Below are 6,870 nucleotides of genomic sequence, written 5' to 3'. Positions count from 1 at the left end.
AGAGCGGAAGAGATAAGGCTAGCTTCCGTTCTCAGGCTTTCCAAGCCTAGAAAGTAAATACAGACATGTGATGTAACAGTCACACATCAGCAACGGAGGAGGGAAATGCTAACAGGAATGGAATGCTAACATGTTACGTAGGCCAAACCTGCCTGCCCTTAATCTGGCTATGAGGACAAGCCATGTAATGAACAGCCCCCACTTGGCTCACAGGTCAGTCAGGTTGTCTGACACTTGGGAAAAAGAATTTATCTGAAAACTGCTCTAAAAGCATAATGCGTGTTTACTTGGAAGCAAGTTTTTTGTTTTCAGTGATCAATATGTTTAGGATTGCTACATTAAGATTAATGTTATTACAGCACCTCTATACAGGTGAATGTTGAGCTATTTCAACAAAGGTAAACATGGGCTCTCAAACATTCAAAGCATGTAACACATATTCAAAGCATATTACTCCCCCCCCCCAAAAAAATACTGTGAGCTATAGTTCTCTCACACATACACACAGCTACAATCCAAAGCACCCTTAACTAAATACAGTCCCAGAATTCTTTAGGGAAAGTCAGGTTATTAAATGGGTGCTGGGTGTGCTTTAAATGTATGGCATGGGTCTGAGGCATTGTTTGGAAAGTCTTGCTACCTGAGAATCAAGAGATGTACAGAAGTTGCGTGTAACAAGGCTATCAGCCCTGAACATCTGTTCACAGGGACAGTTCCAATTAAAACTAGCATTTTAATCTGCCGTTAAATACATTACAATGTGCTATTTAATCTGTTATCTTGTTTGGTTGGTTGATATTCTTGGTATGTTACAGTTTTAAAATTATGCTTCTAAGACGCCCTGAGGACCTAGATGGTTAAAAGGTGGGGCATAAATCTGAAATACATCAAATTTCAAACTATATGACCAGCTAGTTAATAACTGAATGAATAGCTACTAATGCTTCTACAGCATGCTTTATCGCTCCCGAATTTCATTCCTTGAAGATGCTGGACATACAGATGTGATATTTGACAGTATTCTAGCTCCACCTACTGTCCTAACCTCTATGATTTAGAAGTAGCTGGAAATTGGAAAGAAAAGCTGTCAACGGTTGGAATTTTCTTACTCATCAATTCATATTTTTTTTTAATTAAAAAGATTATGTATTTCAGTGTTTACAGTGAGGAAAGAGAAATTATTTCACAGAATAACACTTTGTAGACATTTAAAAAAAGTTAGCGAGTCATTAGCAGAAGATATCCTAAATGCCACAACCAAGAGACAGAAAAGTACCATAAAACATTTAACTTTCTTTCAAAACCAGAGTAAAAATTTAACAGTCAAATTTCAGCAAAAAGAAACAAAAGGATTATCAGACATTGTCATGGAATAATACTTTCTGCTCATTTGAATTGTTCAGAAGTTGTGCACGACAACCAAGGACACTGCTTTTGGAATGCATTATGACCTCTTCCAAGCCCAAATTCTAACCAATCAAAAAATGAGCTATTCCATTCCTCAAAGAGTTCAGATTGGTTTACATATCACAAAACATTTGCATAGACGGGACTTCCACATAAGGAACACTATCTTATGCATGTAGACCATACCTTAGCCATGATCCTATGTATATCTGGATCACTGCCATGTACACGGGTTGGGAATGTGGTTAACGGTGGCGTGCCAACATGCGCCCATGCAGTCATGATGGCACACACCGCAATCTACATGTACATTAACTCTTCCATTTCCTATGCCTTCCTTCTATGTAGGGATTGTGTAAACATACGAAGTGGAATTCTGTGTAGTGGTTCAGCACCACGTGCAAAGCAGCCTATTGGCCTCAGCAGAGACTACTGGGTGAAGGGGTATTCTTACAGTCCTTGAACTTGTTTAATGGCGGATTCCCTCCGAGCTCCGGAGGGAATCGGCTCCGTAGTGTCTGGGTCTGCCCGCTGCGGCGAAGCGGAGACCCTTAAAATCACAGGCGCGGATACCTGTGAACACAGAGACTCGGCGGGCACCATTTGCGCCCCCCCCAATCCGCGACGGAGCCTTTTTAAAGGCTTCGGAACGGAGGCAGGGTGAGGCGTGGTGCTGAGAGTACTCCCTCGCCTACGGAGTGAAGCCGCAAGCCATTGACAGAGAGCGCCAACTTCTTCCAAGACCGATTGGACTCCAAAACATAAACCCGTGAGTAATACGGAGATTGGAACTTTAAAAATTTCTAATTCTGGATTTGGAACGAGCGGGAAGGGGCTAAAAAGGAAGTCCACCCCCCCCCTCTTTGTAAACAATTTAAAGCAAAGGACTGGGCAGCTAAGGTCGAGAGAATCTGTTTCTTGTTTTTCAATGAAAGATCCTGACTTCACGGTTTTGACACTATAAGAAGATTTACTGGAGGATAAAAAGAATTTTGGGAGCTGAAATTTCACCCCCCCCCCCCCGAGACCCGGGAACGTCCTATGAGAAAGCCTGTTGCATTGAAGATTTTGACAGCTGTCAAGTGAGCTGTTAGTCAGCTAGTTGTCAGCTGGAAAAAGAGAACATTGTTTCTACCGTTTTTGCTGGTTTACTTGGTATAACTTGTTGAAAATAAGGAGGGCTGATACAAAATAACTGGACTTTTGGTTTTGAGTTGAAAGGAACATTAAGGATCTAAAATCCCCCTAGAGGGGTAATAGGGACATTACATCACAAAAATGGTTGGAGTATGTAAATTCCAAGCAGAATTGGACAGAGCACTCGTTCTCTTGGGAAACTTGCAAGATGAATACAATGCTTTGTCTACAAAGGTATCACTACTATACTGGACAGTAAACAACAGCTTAGAGCCTGATAAGGACTTGAAACAGGAAGCCTGTTCAACTGAACAAATAAATGAAACTGAAAGTGTAGATATGATGGAGCAATATGCTGTTTTTGAAGAAAATGAAGGAGGAGCAGGAGATTTGCAGGAGTTAAAGGAGAGTTACAATATGAGGCCTGACATGATGATAAAAAAGGACAATAAAAACTGGATGTGGAAAGCCTGGTCTGAATGGGAGTTTGGAAAATGGAGAGATCCCCTTTGGAGGAGATCTGAAGACCTGAGGATTACAAATTTGTTGAAGGTGAAAGCTGGAGCCTTGGGGACATTTGGATTTGAAAGAAATTTGAAACAAGAGTTGGAGCACCCCATAGGCTTTGCTTTTAAGTATGGAGGACTGGCTGGAAGCAACATGGATTCTGTTGGGCCGGAGCCCCTCCGAGACTTGGGGCTTAACATCAAGGACTATCAAAGAGACCGGCAGAAAGGAACTGAGAGAGATACAAGGGCCTCGGATGTGAGATCTCCAGGCTAAATTAATAACATAAGGACTGATGGATATTGGTTGGGGACTGGAACCGGGAAAAGGGTGGGTGGAGGTTGGGAATCCAAAGGGTACATAAGGATAATTTGCTTTTTATATTTTGTTAATGGTAAGGAAATTGGGTAAATCGTGGAAGGGAAATTTTGGTTGACTTTAGGAAAAAGGTTTAAGAATAATTAATGGGGTATAAGTATTGATGTGTGATATTAATAGGGTAAAACTGGTTTTTTTTTTCTCTTTTTAAATTAATTGAGAATAAGGCTGTTAAAAATAAATAGAGGAAATGGAAAAAAGAAGTAAAGCAAAACAATAGTATGTTAGAACAAATGTTTAAGTTAAGGTAAAGAAATAAGTTAAGGACTTGCTGAACTGACAATTTAAATTGGAATACAAGAAGGGGAGGTGTGAGGAGGTCTGAGAAATAAGGTTAAGAATAATAAGTATCAGAAACTTTATGTGTTTTTTCTATTTTTTGTTTAGTTTTGAATACTATGTACTTTTGTGTGTTTTTTTTGGTTTGTTTATTTCCTGTTTTTGTCTGTTGTGTGTTTCTTGAAAATGCTAATAAATATTTTAATAAAAAAAAATATATATTCTTACAGTCCTTAACATAGTGGAATCCCAGAGCTATCCTTTCTCTCTTCAAATGTGGTAACTCAGCACACCATGCAGTTTGATGCATGCGCTCCAGGTGTGGCTGCAGCGCATGAATATCCCTGTAGATGAAATGAACTAGTTTTGACATCAGATAATCCACTGGAGCAGAGACACCGTTGATATTTGTAGATGTAGAGCAGATATTTATTATCTTTATAGATTTTGCTGGAAGCCACCCAGAGTGGCTGGTGAAACCCAGCCAGATAGGCAGGGTAGAAATATTATTATTATTATTATTAACCAAAGCATCACTGAGTAAATTCCCAAGGAATTGAGTTCGCTACTGGAATGAGATGTGCATTAAGTGCTATGCCCTTTGTTCATGACAGTAAATGATTTTGCAAAAATAACCCTGTAAAATATCTATCCTTCTAAACCAGGGGTTGTCAACCTGGTCCCTACCGCCCACTAGTGGGTGGTAGGGGGTTCTAGGTGGGCGGTAGGGGATTCTACGGCACAAGCTGAATCCTCCTTCCATCGAGCACTGGGAAATTTTACCATCAATAAAGATGCATTAGTGGGCGGTAGATATAAAAAGGTTGACTTACCCCTATTCTAAACTATGGCAGAGTGGTCCACTTAACTCTTAAGTGCATGGCAATACTTATCCTTTGCATTTAGTGTTTAATTAAACACACAGATATGCTTAACCCATTTTCTGGCATCCTTCTCCAGTAATTCATCCAAACAAAACTTCCAACACATGAAAAACTGAATGCTACCCTTTTTTTATTCTCATTGCAGCTCATTATTTATTGCTACTTCAAAGGCTAGCAAGCGAAGTCCTTAGAAATAGGCAACTCTGTTCTTGCCAGTACTTTGTTTTATAGATGGTGGACAAGGTATTTGCAGCAGGGTGGCCCTGCAGACAGAGACGGACTCAAACTCCCACCATCCCCCAACAATTAACGGTACAAATTTGCTTTTTAAAAAATGAAGCTTACAGATCAATGCAATATATATATATTTATTTAAAAAACCAGTGCATTTCAGAAAGTTTTTTTTCCATATGCAAAAAAAATACACTTTTACAGTTCCTTTCAAGTTCTTAATCAACTGTCCTGGTCCAAGGAGAAGACAAATACGTTTCAGAGAACTGTAGCTCAACCTCTGCAATACTTCAAGTCACAAGAGACCTATGTGTAAGCTACTCTTACAATAATTCATTCTCTTCATCCTCCATAGGCAGGACGGCAAATAGGCCCCACAGTATATAAATTAGCTCATGATTGTTAGAAAATGGATGTCAGTAATAGCCATGGTTGTCAGGTACATACCACTCAAGTATTTACATCTACTATAACACTCTCCTTCCTGATTCTGCATACCATTCTCTTCCTCAATGCCCTGATTCTAGGCTGCAATATCTGCTGATCAACTCACTTCAGAAGCTCAAATCATACGCACGTTTGCACCAACATAACTTTCTTGGGGGAAGGATTGTTTTGCGCTCATATATTTGCTTACCTGAGAGTAAGTCCCATTGAAGCTCATGGGCCTTACTCTTGAGTAGACATGCACAGGGTTGCTCTGTAAATCAAGTTACGTGCCGTACAGTATTTCGATCCTGAAGGGACAACTATACTACTGATGTGATTGACAGCTAGCTGTATTTAGCCCCCAGGACACTACACACAACTCAGTACTCAGCAGCTCTGTGCTGAGGGATCTCCTTAAACCAGCCTCCTCTCCTAGGCTACGAGTAGCCGGTGCAGCACTATAACACCGCAGTGCATAATGAAAAACTCACAATAAAATATGGGGGGGGGGGGAATGGTTTTGCAAATTAGAGCGTATGTAAAGTTAAGGTCAGATCTCTTTAGAAACCTGGCAATTAGGTAAAACTATTGCAACAAGAGGCCCAAACAGAATGTACTTAATTGTTAGAAAACAATAGTCTTCTGGCATCCTAAAAACTTCCAAATTTTATTATGGTATATGCTTTTGTGGACTGGGATGCTCTGTTTATCGAGCTTTCATTCATTCTTATCTGTTTTCAGGTAGGCTATACAGCACTGCATCTAACAATTGTTGTCCTGTGTTTTCCACTGCAATTTCCTTCACTTTCCTTACTGCAGATATACCTTCTTTATTTTTAAAAAGGTGCAAAGGTGCAAAAGGGCAGCAAACCCACTTTCATGAATTCACCAGAGTGCAACTGAACCCCCTAAAATAATGATAGCCTGGGAATGACCATAGAATCCACAAAAGCTTATGCCAAAATAAAATCTGGTAGTCTTTTAGGCACAAGACTCTTGGCTGTGTTTCTGACAGCAGAGAAACACCTGTGCCTCTCTGGAAAAAGTTAGAAAGGGCACATGTAAATCTAGAGGGATAACAGTGCGGTTAACTAGACAAATCAGGAACACCACAAAAGGGACAAGTCTTGCCAAAACTAGGAAAATAAAGGACACAAACAAAAGTAAATTGGCAGCTTGCCTCTACCTGATTTTGGGGGGGGGTCTTCCTTTTTCTTAGCTCCTATGCTGCAGCCCCCATTTAGCAGGGCTACCTGAGGAGAGGAATTCAGGAGGACTGGGGGAGCCATGCAGGAAGGAGGTGAGGAGCTCAGCATGCCCCATGCACCTGGAGCCAACCCACTGAGACAAACAGTATCTGTTTTGTTATAGTGCAGAGCTAGGGAACCAGCCAATGAGATGACAAAAGTTGCAAAACGAGTGGGGAACAAACCACTTCTGCTGTCATTCGCCCTATTTGTCTTGCTCTTCTTTGAGCTTGCTAGTGCAACACGCTAAGGAACACTGACCAGGTACTTGCCATGTCTGTGGCCAAGTAGGCCAGACAAGGACGGGCTGAAATGTAACGTATGTCAGAGAGGGAGAACCGTGGCATAGAAGCATAGCTGGCAAGGGCGAT

The 6,870-nt window shown here is 40.9% G+C and overlaps 1 long non-coding RNA gene across 1 annotated transcript; it reads right to left on the bottom strand.

Moving 5' to 3' along the window:
• Positions 1-1,278: 1,278 nt before the first annotated feature.
• Positions 1,279-4,847, bottom strand: LOC128408479 (uncharacterized). Its single transcript, XR_008329102.1, has 2 exons — positions 3,947-4,847; positions 1,279-1,871 (listed from the first exon to the last, which is right to left on the bottom strand). It is a non-coding gene; the product is annotated as an uncharacterized LOC128408479 (long non-coding RNA).
• Positions 4,848-6,870: the final 2,023 nt, after the last annotated feature.

Source organism: Podarcis raffonei, chromosome 2, assembly GCF_027172205.1.
Source record: "Podarcis raffonei isolate rPodRaf1 chromosome 2, rPodRaf1.pri, whole genome shotgun sequence".
Classification (NCBI taxonomy): domain Eukaryota; kingdom Metazoa; phylum Chordata; class Lepidosauria; order Squamata; family Lacertidae; genus Podarcis; species Podarcis raffonei.
This window is presented reverse-complemented; position numbering and strand designations above follow the sequence as displayed.